The sequence below is a fragment of the Megascapheus bottae genome, chromosome 26 (genome assembly GCF_031878675.1).
Source record: "Megascapheus bottae isolate mThoBot1 chromosome 26, mThoBot2.hap1, whole genome shotgun sequence".
NCBI lineage: Eukaryota > Metazoa > Chordata > Mammalia > Rodentia > Geomyidae > Megascapheus > Megascapheus bottae.
Genome location: NC_143534.1, coordinates 21,098,305 through 21,109,400, shown reverse-complemented (window position 1 = coordinate 21,109,400; position 11,096 = coordinate 21,098,305). Strand labels below are relative to the sequence as shown.

The window sequence follows — 11,096 nt, the reverse complement described above, 5'->3', positions numbered from 1 at the left end:
CTTAGGAGAATGAGCTTGTACATGAGAACAGCAAAGATGCTAGGGAGACGGGTACAAAGAACCCAGGACAAGGGACCTTGATGCCATTGTTAAGGGACTTGCAGTTGTGTAGTTGTTTATGCCAGCTTAGGTCATGATTTCTGAGATACTGTGAGACCTTTTTCTTTCCTCTGTACCCATTTTTGTATTACTTGTATTTATTTTACTGTTGATGGGATTCATTTGCAATTATAAAAAAGTAGTGTATGTGTAGGTACTGGGACTTGAACTCAGCGCCTGGGCAGTCTCTGAGCTTTTCTTCTCAAGCCTGGTGCTCTATCACTTGAGTACCTATAGCTTTTTTTTTTTTCTGGTTAATTGGCAATAAAAGTCTCGCAGATTGAAGGTCCGCCTACTCGACCTTCAGCAAGGATCCAAGTTTGAAAGATGGTGACTTTAAAAGATATAACCAGGCGACTGAAGTCGATCAATAACATCTAGAAAATTACCAAATTTATGAAAATGGTAGCAGCAGCAAAATATGCCTGTGCAGAGAGGGAGCTGAAGCCAGCTAGAGTATATGGAGTAGGATCTTTGGCTCTGTATGAAAAAGCTGATGTTAAGGCACTTGAAGATAAGAAGAAACACCTACTTATTGGCTATTCATTCATCAGTTGCTAAACTGATAAAAAGTGAGGTGGCTATACTCATGGCAGCTGGAAAAGAGGTTATGGTTGTTGGAGTTGGTGATAAGCTCAGGGGCATTCTCCATAGTACTCATTCTGCCAAGTTTCTGGTGACATTCAAAGATGTGGGAAGAAAGCCCCCTACTTTTGGAGATGCATCCGTCATTGCCCTTGAATTATTAAACTCTGGATATGAGTTTGAAGAAGGCTCTAGCATCTTCAATCAATTCAGGTCTGTTATTTACTACAAGACAGAAAAGAAAAACCCATCTTTTCTCTTGATACCATTGCACGTGATGAGAGCATGAGCATCTATGATGATATTGATTCAGATGTGCTGCAAAATTACCAAGAGTACAGCCTGGCCAACATCATCTAAAGGAGTCCACTACCAGTGAGCAGAGTGCCAGGATGACAGCCATGGATAACACCAGCAAGATGGCTTCTAAAATGATAGATAAACTGACTCACATTCAACCGCACACGCCAAGCTGTCATCACCAAGGAGCTGATTGAAATCATCTCTGGGGCCTGCTGCTCTGGATTAATGGAAACCAAGTTCCATCCTCAGACAAGAGGTGAAGAAGGAAAATTCTGCGAGCTGATTTCGTTTTTAGCTTATTGCTGTCTTTTCTGGAAGAAACCTGCTCCATTGTTTGAATTGCTAAAGACAGCAAGATGTTTGTAAATTATATTACAATAAATGACTTACAATTAGAAAAAAAAAGTCTCACAGATTTTTTTGCCTGGGCTGGCTTCATACCATGATCTTCAGATTTTGGCCTCCTGAGTGGCTAAGGTTACAAGTTACCGATGCCTGGTAGCTTTTTATATTTTTGGCATTAATACAGTCAGATACATAACAACATTGAAAACAGAACATATTAAATTGGAAATTAGGTTACAAGCCAGGCATGGTGGTTTCTCTATTTATGTGGTACTGAGGAATTGAAGCCAGGGCTTCATGCATGCTAGGCAAGCACTCTACCACTAAGCCACATTTCCAGCCCTATTTTTATTCTTATATATTATATGGCAGGAGCTTTGTATACATGAATGCACCTCATTCTCTTAAGTCCTTTAAAAGGTTGATACTCAAAAAACTTTTATAGATCATTTGGGGCGGGGAGTTTGGCCTAGTGGTAGAGTGCTTGCCCAGCATGCATGAACACCTGGGTTTGATTCCTTGATACCCCACATATATAGCAAAAGGCCAGAAGTGGTGCTGAGGCTCAAGTGGTAGAGTGCTAGCCTTGAGAAAGTCCAAGGACAGTGCTCAAGCCCTGAGCTCAAGCCCAGGACTGGCAAAACAAAAAACAAAAAACAAAAAAAAACCTTTTATAGATCAGTCTTGGAGCAGAGCTTCCAAACTTGGCATTCTTGACAGTTGGAACTAGATAATGATTGCACAGGTTATCAATTAATTTGCTTGCTTGCTTGCTTGCTTGCTTATTTATTTATTTATTTATTTATTTTTGTTGCTGGTCCTGAGACTTAAACTCCTCTGAGCTCAGGCTTGAGCACTAGCCCTGAGCTTTTTAGCTCAAGGCTAGCACTCTATCACTTGAGCCACAGCTCCACTCTCAGGTTTTTGGTGGTTACGTGGAGACAAGTCTCTCACGGATTTTTCTGCCTGGGCCGGCTTCCAACCATGAGCTTCAAGTCTCAGTCTCCCAAGTAGCTAGGATCATGGCCTGAGCCACTGATGCCTGGTAAGAAACTTGAATTTTAACATTTGTCTATGAAGACTGTCGTGACAATGGCCTTTAGGGCTTCAGGGAACATTGTCTTCTGACAATGATAGTTCAGGGTTTTAACAGGTATGGATAGGAGTGTGTGTATGTATGTGTATGTATGTACATGTGTGTGTGTGCTAAGATTAAAATGCCTGTTTCTATTACATTTACTGGTACAGATGAAAGCCTTTGTGGAAAATGGATCCCCAAACTGCACATTTGTGTGGAAACAAAGCAAGTGGAAATAAAAGAGATTAAGTGTAAGGTCAGTGCAAGGAACTGTGGAGGGTACAAGGATCAGAGTGGGTGCAGGGGCAGAACTCAGTGCCCAGCAGTTACACAGGTTCATGGAAATTTTTTTTCCAGTCCTGGGGCTTGAACTCAGGGCCTAAGTACTGTCCTTGGGCTTTCTCAAGGCTAGAGCTCTGCCAGTTGAGCTGCAGCACCACTTCCAGCTTTTTCTATGTATGTGGTACCGAGGAATTGAACCCTGGTCTTTGTGCATGCTAGGCAAGCACTCTACCACTAGGTCAAACTCCTGGCCCTCATGGAAAAATTTTAAACTGTATTTTATGAATATTAAATAACATCCCTGGCCTTTTCCTCAGGTGTTGATAGGGATTGATTCCTCTCACACAATTGGAACAACCAAAAGTGTCTCCAGACACTAGCAAATATGGGGTGAAGAAGGTTATCTTGAGACTAACTACAGTCTTAAGAGATTAAAGAACATACCGGTTCCATAATAGGGGTGTGTGTGTCTGTGTGTGTGTGTGTGTGTGTGTGTGTTGTGTGTGTGTGTGTGTGTGTGTGAGAGAGAGAGAGAGAGAGAGAGAGAGAGAGAGAGAGAGAGAGAGAGAGAGAGAGAGACTTGTGTGTGTGCCTATCCTAGAGTTTTGAACTCAGGGTCTCACCCTCTTGCTTAGATTTTTCTTCCTTCCATTCCCTGACACTCACACCCCCCCACTCCCCGGAATACAGGCACTCTATTTCCTGAACCCCTCTTCTACTTCTGGCTTCTTGCTGGTTAATTGGAGATGAGTGACTTGCCCAACTGACTTCATACTGAAACCAGATCTCAACCCCCCAGTAGCTAGGGTTACAGGCATGAAACACTGGTACCAGGCAGGAGTCAAATATCCAATCCAGGTCTGAATCAAATTATGCCTTTTAACCCTGTTAAATGGTCTGTATTTCCCACTTCCCCTCCTGTATCCTATATCCTTCTTCCCTGTCTTCAGGACACCATGCTGTCCCCTGCCATGATTCCTGTCCCCAAGCTCAGCCTGGAGTTTTCTTCCTTACCCTGCCTGGCCTGGGAAATCCTAGCTACTAACCAAGAGACAGCTAACTCTGTAAAACCTCATTTCACAGTTCCACCTCTGAGTCTTTATTTCTAGGATTACCAAGACATTTATCCCAGATCTCAGCCTCGGATCCTCAATCGCATTTCTCTAGTCCAGCCCTTGTAAAGTGAGGACTACAAGGCAAGCTGCTGTGAATTGTCTGGTGCCTAGAATTTAGAAGATACACCAAGACTTTTCAGTCTAATTGTGTTGAGGCTAACTGTACATCTTTCCTTATCTCATTACCATGTTTCCTTATTTCCCTCCATCACCCACTAGTTGTTTACCAAACACTTCTCATATGTTACATAGTCCCCAACTCTCAGAGAGCAATTAAAAAATGAAGGATGCAGACGATTCCTTATACTTTAGTGGCATAGGTGGCAGAAAATAAAGTGACAGTTAATTATGAGTATGTAGGACAGAAAGCTCTTTTAAAAAAATCTAGACTTTTTTCACCTGCTCCTAGGGTAGTGGTCTTTCTTTTTCTGTTCCTCTTGTTCTTTTCCTTCTCCTCCTCCCTACTTTGGGGGGAGGTGTGTAGCTCAGTTTGATCTCAAATACACAATTCTAATGCTTCAGCCTACTGAGTGCTGGGATTACAAATTGCACTACCACACCAGGCTCCCAAGTATTCTTGACTTCAGCATCTTTCTTGTACCCTGAAATAGTTGCCTTGCAAACCAACAAACTGAGGCCCATTGCCTTGGTTATAAGATAACTGGTCTCCAAGCAGATTGTCAACAACTGTTACTAAACTCAAACTGCCTCCTCAGATTTCTCAAACCTTTTGATCAGGAGGTGACCTTGCCTTTTGCCCAATCAGAAATCATCTTTTCTTCTCACTGACAGAGTTATCCATGCTGGCACCCTTCCCGTTTACTTGCAAAGCCAACATTTCTCTCCCTTGGTCTCATCTGAGACCTTGCTCACAGATTGCCTTTGTTCTGTCCTCCTTTTCCACTGCTCACTGCAACAAATAGCACACAGCCCTCTAATCAAAACAAAACTCTCTTGTTTTCTCAAACTACATTTTCCTCTCCTTTCCTCTTCCCTCCCTTTCTTTCTTACCGTTTATTTCTTTTCATCTCATCTCTTTTCTGTGTTCCTCCTAGGCCTCTGATATTTGTTATGGGGTTTTTGTTGGTTGTGGGGCTTGAACTCAGTGCCTGGGCACTGGCCCTGAGCTTTTCTGCTCAAGACTAATGCTTGGTCATTGTGAGCCACAGTCTACATCCATTTTTTGGTGATTAACTGGAGATGAGAGTCTCGAGAGCTTCTCCACACACACCCCCCACACCCAGGCAGGCTTTGAATAATCATTCTCAGATCTCAGGCTCCTGAATAGGTTGGGTTACAAATATGAGCTACTGCCTGGCATCTTCCTCCCCCTCCTCCCCCTCCTCCCCCTCCTCCTCCCCCCTCCTCTTCTCCTCTTCTTCTTCCTCTTTTTCTCCTCCCTTTCCTCTACTTCTTCTTCCTCTTCCTCCTCCTCCTCTTCCTTCTACTCCTCCATCCCCTCCTGCTCCTCCTCTTCCTCCTCCTTCCCCATCTCCCCTGTTCTCCTTCTATACCATCTTTTCCTCTTCCTCCTTCTTTCTTCTTTCTTCTTTTGTGCCAGTTACTAGGGCTTGAACACTGGACCTTAAGCTCTCTTGGCTTTCTTTGCCATTTGAGGTAGACCTCTGCTTTTCTTTTCTCTTCCCTATTTCTCCATAGCCAAATTCTCCAAAGGCATTACGTTCTTCTATATTCCTTATCTCAACACAGTGATGCCCAAACTGCATTATTGTTGTCTCTAAGAAACTTGTGGCTCAAGATGCAAACCAAAAGTTATGCTGAGAGTGTGGCTCAAGTGTAGTGTGTGTGTGTGTGTGTGTGTGTGTGTGTGTGTGTGTGTGTGTTCCAGTACTAGATCTGTAACTCAGGGCCTCTTGTTCTCATCAGGTTTTTTTGATTAAAGCTGGTGTTCTACCACTTGAACCATAGCACCAGTACCAGCTTTTTTTTTTTGCCAGTCCTGGGCTTGAGCTCAGGGCCTGAGCACTATCCTTGGACTTTCTCAAGGCTAGAGCTCTACCACTTGAGCCTCAGCACCACTTCCGGCTTTTTTCTATGTATGTGGTACCAAGGAATCGAACCCTGATCTTCATGCATGCTAGGCAAGCACTTTAACCACTAGGCCAAACTCCCGGCCCCCAGTACCAGCTTTTGAATAATTAATTGGAGTTAGGTGTCTCATCAACTTACTTGATCAGGTTAGTCTTGAACTGTGATCCTCAATTCCTCCCTTCAGTCCAGACCTTTTTCCATGTGCAGATACGATATGTTATAAGATGCCATGGGAGAATAGACATTAAGGCAGTATATTTTTTTCACAAAGGAATTTTATTTTTATTTTTATTGCTGGATCTGGGACTTGAATTCAGGGCCTAGACACTGTTCTTAAGCTTTCTCAAGGCTAGCAGTCTACCACTTGAGTCATAGCACCATTTCTGACTTTTTCTGTGTATGTGGTACTGAGGATTCAAACCTAGGGCTTCGTGCATACCAGGCAAGCACTCTACCATTAGGCAACACTCCCAGCCCAGGACTTTTATTTTAAAGCAGTAAGAGTTCCCCCTATAGAACATAGAGCTCTGACTTTGGGGTCCTCTGATTCATAATACAGTAGGTTTAACTGACTCTCAGGCCCCCAAATTAAATGTGCAAGATACATTGCCATGTTTACAGCCATTCTCTCTCTCTCTCTCTCTCTCTCTCTCTCTCTCTCTCTCTCTCTCTCTCTCTCTCTCTCTCTCTCTCTCTCTTTCTCTCTCTCTTCTTTTTTTAGTGGATCGTGGGGCTTGAAATCTGGGCCTGAACTCTGGGCCTGAGTGCTGTCCCAGCTCTTCAGCCCAAGGCTAGCACTCTACCACTTGAGCCACAGAGACTTCCTGTTTTCCAGTGGTTAATTGGAGATAAGGGTCTTGCCAGTCTTTTGTTCCCCGGGATGGCTATAAACTGCGACCCTCAGATCTCAGCCTCCTGAGAAGGTAGGATTACAGGCATGAGCCACCGATGCCCAGCTGCCATTTCATTTCTCATGGAGGTTCCAGTTGCCTGTTACCTGAGAGTTCTAATTAAGTGAAGGAATCATAGTGAATTCTGTGTGTTGCCTCTCAGGGATGGCTTGCTTAGCCATGTTAGAAGAAAATCACAGATGGAGAGTGGAGTTAAGGTCCATTTGATTTTCTCCCACTGTTATCTACCCTCACAGACCCGTGCAGGCCACACACTCTCCCATCTGGTCCTTGTTGGCCTGTGCTCATCTCTCTGCACCCCTCTGCCAGGCCTGGCTCTATCTCAGCTATTGCTGACCTCTTGAAAGCAGAATGAACATTTGGCTCTACTTCCTTGACAGGTTGGTATATAGGAAATTGCATGGAGCTCCCTCCACCTCCACAGTGTACCAGGCTTGGCAGCGCAGTGCTGCTCTAAGCTGGTAGGGGGTCCCTGGAAGCTTTCTCACAGCCTGCATTTGACACAGTGTGGAAGGACAAGAGTTTTTCCCCTTCAGATTCTACACTCATATCTTTGATTTTGCAAGACCTTCACTGCTGTTAGATCTGGACTAGGTTTATGGAAGGGGACCATATTTTAGATGAATATACATTAGAACATATCTACCTGGGATTAGCTTGATTGATGCCTATGGTCCTAGCATAGTTATTTATAGTGCCTCATTTTACTTTCTGCTTTTTCATTTCAACACCAAGTAGTTTACCAGTTTCCCTTCCCCCCCTTTTTTGTGCCAGTCCTAGAACTTCAATTCAGGACCTGGGCACAGTCCCTGAGCTTGTTGGCTCAAGGCTAACACTCAATCACTTGAGCTACAGTTCCACTTCTGGCTTCTTGGTGGTTAATTAGACATAAGATTATCAGGAACGTTTCTGCTGGAGCTGGCTTTCAACCACAATCCTCAGATCTCAGCCTTTTGGGTAGCTAGGAGTACAGACACTAATGCCTGGCCTTGTTTTCTTTCCAACTCTCTTCTCCCTCAATCTGGAGAATCTGTAATTCATTTCAGCTCAGGAGATCTGGCTTTACCTTAATTTCCTTTTCTTTCTAAGCTACTGTTTATGGCACAAAAAATGAATGCTATGACATTTTCAAGGTTAACACTAAAAATTCTAAATATTTGAAACTCCAAAAACTGTTTCCTCTGGTTTTCTGACAGAATAAGCCTTTCTTAGGATATATAGTGGGTGCCACCATTTTCTACCCTGACTGGTAAGAGAAATAACTGTGGGATAAAAACAAATGGCCACTAATAAAAAAAAAAACAAATTGCTTAGGACTCTAAAATTTTATCCTGAGCCAGGTGTCAGTGGTTTACGCTTTTAATCCTAACTACTCAGGAGGCTGAGATCGGAGGATTATGGTTTGAAACCAGCCCTGAAAGGAAAGTCCTTGAGATACTTATCTCCAGTTAAACATCAAAAAAGCTAGAAGTGGAACTATGGCTCAAGTGATAGAGTGCTAGCCTTGAGCACAAAAGCTCAGGGACAGCATCCAGGACCTGAGTTCAAATCCGCACAAACAAAAAAGAATTATATGCTATATATATATAAAGTCTTAGGACAGTATAGCTTCATGGTAATGTATATTCTTAACATGAAGATACAAGGCCCTGGATTATATATCTTGGTTCTAAATAAGTGTGTGTGTGTGTGTGTGTGTGTGTGTGTGTGTGTGTATGTGTGTGTGTGTGTGTTTGCCAGTCCTGAGTTTAGGCTCAAGGCCTGTGCACTGTCCTTGGGTTGTCTCAAGCATAGAGCTCTACCACTTGAGCTACAGCACCACTTCTGGCTTTTTTTTTTTTCTATGTATGTGGTACCAAGGAATCGAACCCAGGTCTTTGTGCATGCTAGGAAAGCACTCTACCACCAGGCCAAACTCCTGGCCCTCACATCTACCTTTTTTGAGGTTAATTGGAGATAAGAGGCTCATGAATTTCCCTGCCCGGGCAAGCTTTGAACAGCACTTCTCAGATCTCAGCCTTAGGTGTAGCTGAGATTGCAGCTATGAGCCACCACCCCAGGCTAAATAACTTTTTATAAAAGATACCTACTATATCCCATCATCTCTCTCCTTGCTCTTACAAAGGAAGTTTTGTTCTTGTACAGATATTCCTGCTATCCTACTCCCCAGGAAGTGTATACTGGATCTTAGTAACAAGAAGGGCCATCCTATCTGACCCAAGCACAAGATGTGGGTATGATGCTGACCTAGGACCAGATGTGACCACTTAGGCCAAGTGCTCATCCTGATCACTCATCCACAAAGGCCCAGGAGTTAGAAAGAACACAGAGAGAAGGAGGAGATTCTGTAATAGGCAAGATCACTCCACATTTACTAAAATGAAGTTTCTGACACCCAGTTGAGTAGGCTCACAAAATAGAAACTAAATAGAGTTATAAAAAACCAAGTAAATCAAGTGAACCTTTTTGCATATCTTGAGTAGTAGCCTCAGAGTCCCCTCTGTTATGCATAGAGACTCAGGTAGGCTTTATATTGGTGGTGAAAATGACAATGTTACTGGTAATGTGGACAGAAGTAATGATGGCAAATATTTATTAACTGTTACTACGTATCCAGCTCTGTTCCAACGGCCTTCCATGTTATTACTGTGCGTGTTTGTGTGGTGTGCTTGAACTTGCTTGGATGCTGTCCCTGAGCTTTCATGTTTTATTTTGCTTTTAGGACACCTGTAGTAGCTTCTGGAAGAGTGAATGTTGCTTTGTGCCTCCTGATTAAGTCAGTGACAAATAGAACCATTGGCAGTGGATTGTCACATGGGAGCAAAGTGTTGGCAGGGGACTTCTATAAACTCTATCTTACTTTGCAAATGGCAAGTGCCTTGAGATCCTGACTCTCATTATCCTGTCTCTGCAGACATCTGAGGCTTAGAAAGAAATGAACAGGGAAGAAGGCCTGGTTAGGCAAGGTGAAAGAATTAACCTGGCTTCATCACATCTCTTTTAACCACTGAGCCAGGGGCAGTGACTCACACCTGTAACCCTAGCTACTCAGGACACTGAGATCTGAGAATCATGAGTTAAAGCCAGCCAGGCAGGAAAGACCATGAGACTCTTACCTCCAATTAACCACCAGAAAGCCAGAAGTGGCATCATAGTTCAAATGGCAGAGTGCTGGTCCCTAGCACAGAAAAGCTGAGGGACAGTTTCCAGGCCCTTGAGTTCAAACCCCACAATCGACAAAAAAGAAAGGGAAAAGAGAAAGGAGAGAGGGGGCAGGGGGGAAAGAAGGATGGAAGGAAGGAAGGATGGAAGGAAGACAGCTGTGCATAGACACATACTGTAAATGCACTAATTATAACTTCCAGGTAGGCGAGTTTATCTGGCAGCAAGAGAAAGAGTGATTCTGAAGCTTCTGTGTGAATGGAAAAAATGATAGTTCCCTGGGAAGGGGGATTTATTAGTGCTTTGATTGCAAGCAAAAAGCAAAATGGAGGAGTGGAAATATCTGTGTTTGAGAGAGTAAGAGTGGGGCAGGAGTTTTGCCTGGTGGTAGAGTGCTTGCCTAGTATGCACAAAGACCCAGGTTTAATTCCTCAGTACCACATACATAGAAAAGCCGGGGCTCGAGTGCTAGTGCACTAGCCTTAAAGAATAAAGCCAAGGACAGTGCTCAGGCCCTGAGTTCAAGCCCAAAACAAGAAATCTGAGAACTTAAAAGGGGCTGGGAGTTTGGCCTACTGGTAGAATGCTTGCCTAGCATGCACAAAGACCCTGGTTCAATTCCTCCATACCACATACATTGGCATTGTGGCTCAAGTGACAGAGCTCTAGCCTTGAGAAATCCCAAGGACAATGCTCAGGCCCTGAGTTCAAGCCCCAGGACAGACAGAGAGAGAGGGGGGGGGGAGGGATTCAAATGAGGGGTAGACAAGAAGAGTGGGGAGCTGATAAAATGAACGTGATAGCAGGAAGAGTACGTCATGGTGGACATGATGACATCTACCCCCTAAAGGCTTCTGGGTAGGAAGGGAAGTGACAGGATCTGGAAATGTAGGCTGCATAAGACAGATGCAATAAGCACTATAGTGATCAAATGTGACCACATCCCATTTCATTACTTTCCTTAAAATCAAACCTCGGCCTATTTGGCTGGGGTAATAGGGTACCAGGGCCAGGGGCTGATGGCTCATACCTGTAATCCTAGCTACTCTGGAGGCCAAAGATCTGGAGGAACATGATGTGAAGCCAACCCAGACAGGAAAAAAAAAGTCTGCAAGACTCCATTTTCAACATATACAGCAAAATGCACAACTAAAGGTGTGACTC

General features: G+C 43.8%; 1 pseudogene; it reads left to right on the top strand.

Moving 5' to 3' along the window:
• The first annotated feature begins 373 nt into the window (after nucleotides 1-373).
• Nucleotides 374-1,353, top strand: LOC150046059 (ATP synthase F(1) complex subunit gamma, mitochondrial pseudogene; annotated as a pseudogene).
• The last annotated feature ends 9,743 nt before the right edge of the window (nucleotides 1,354-11,096 follow it).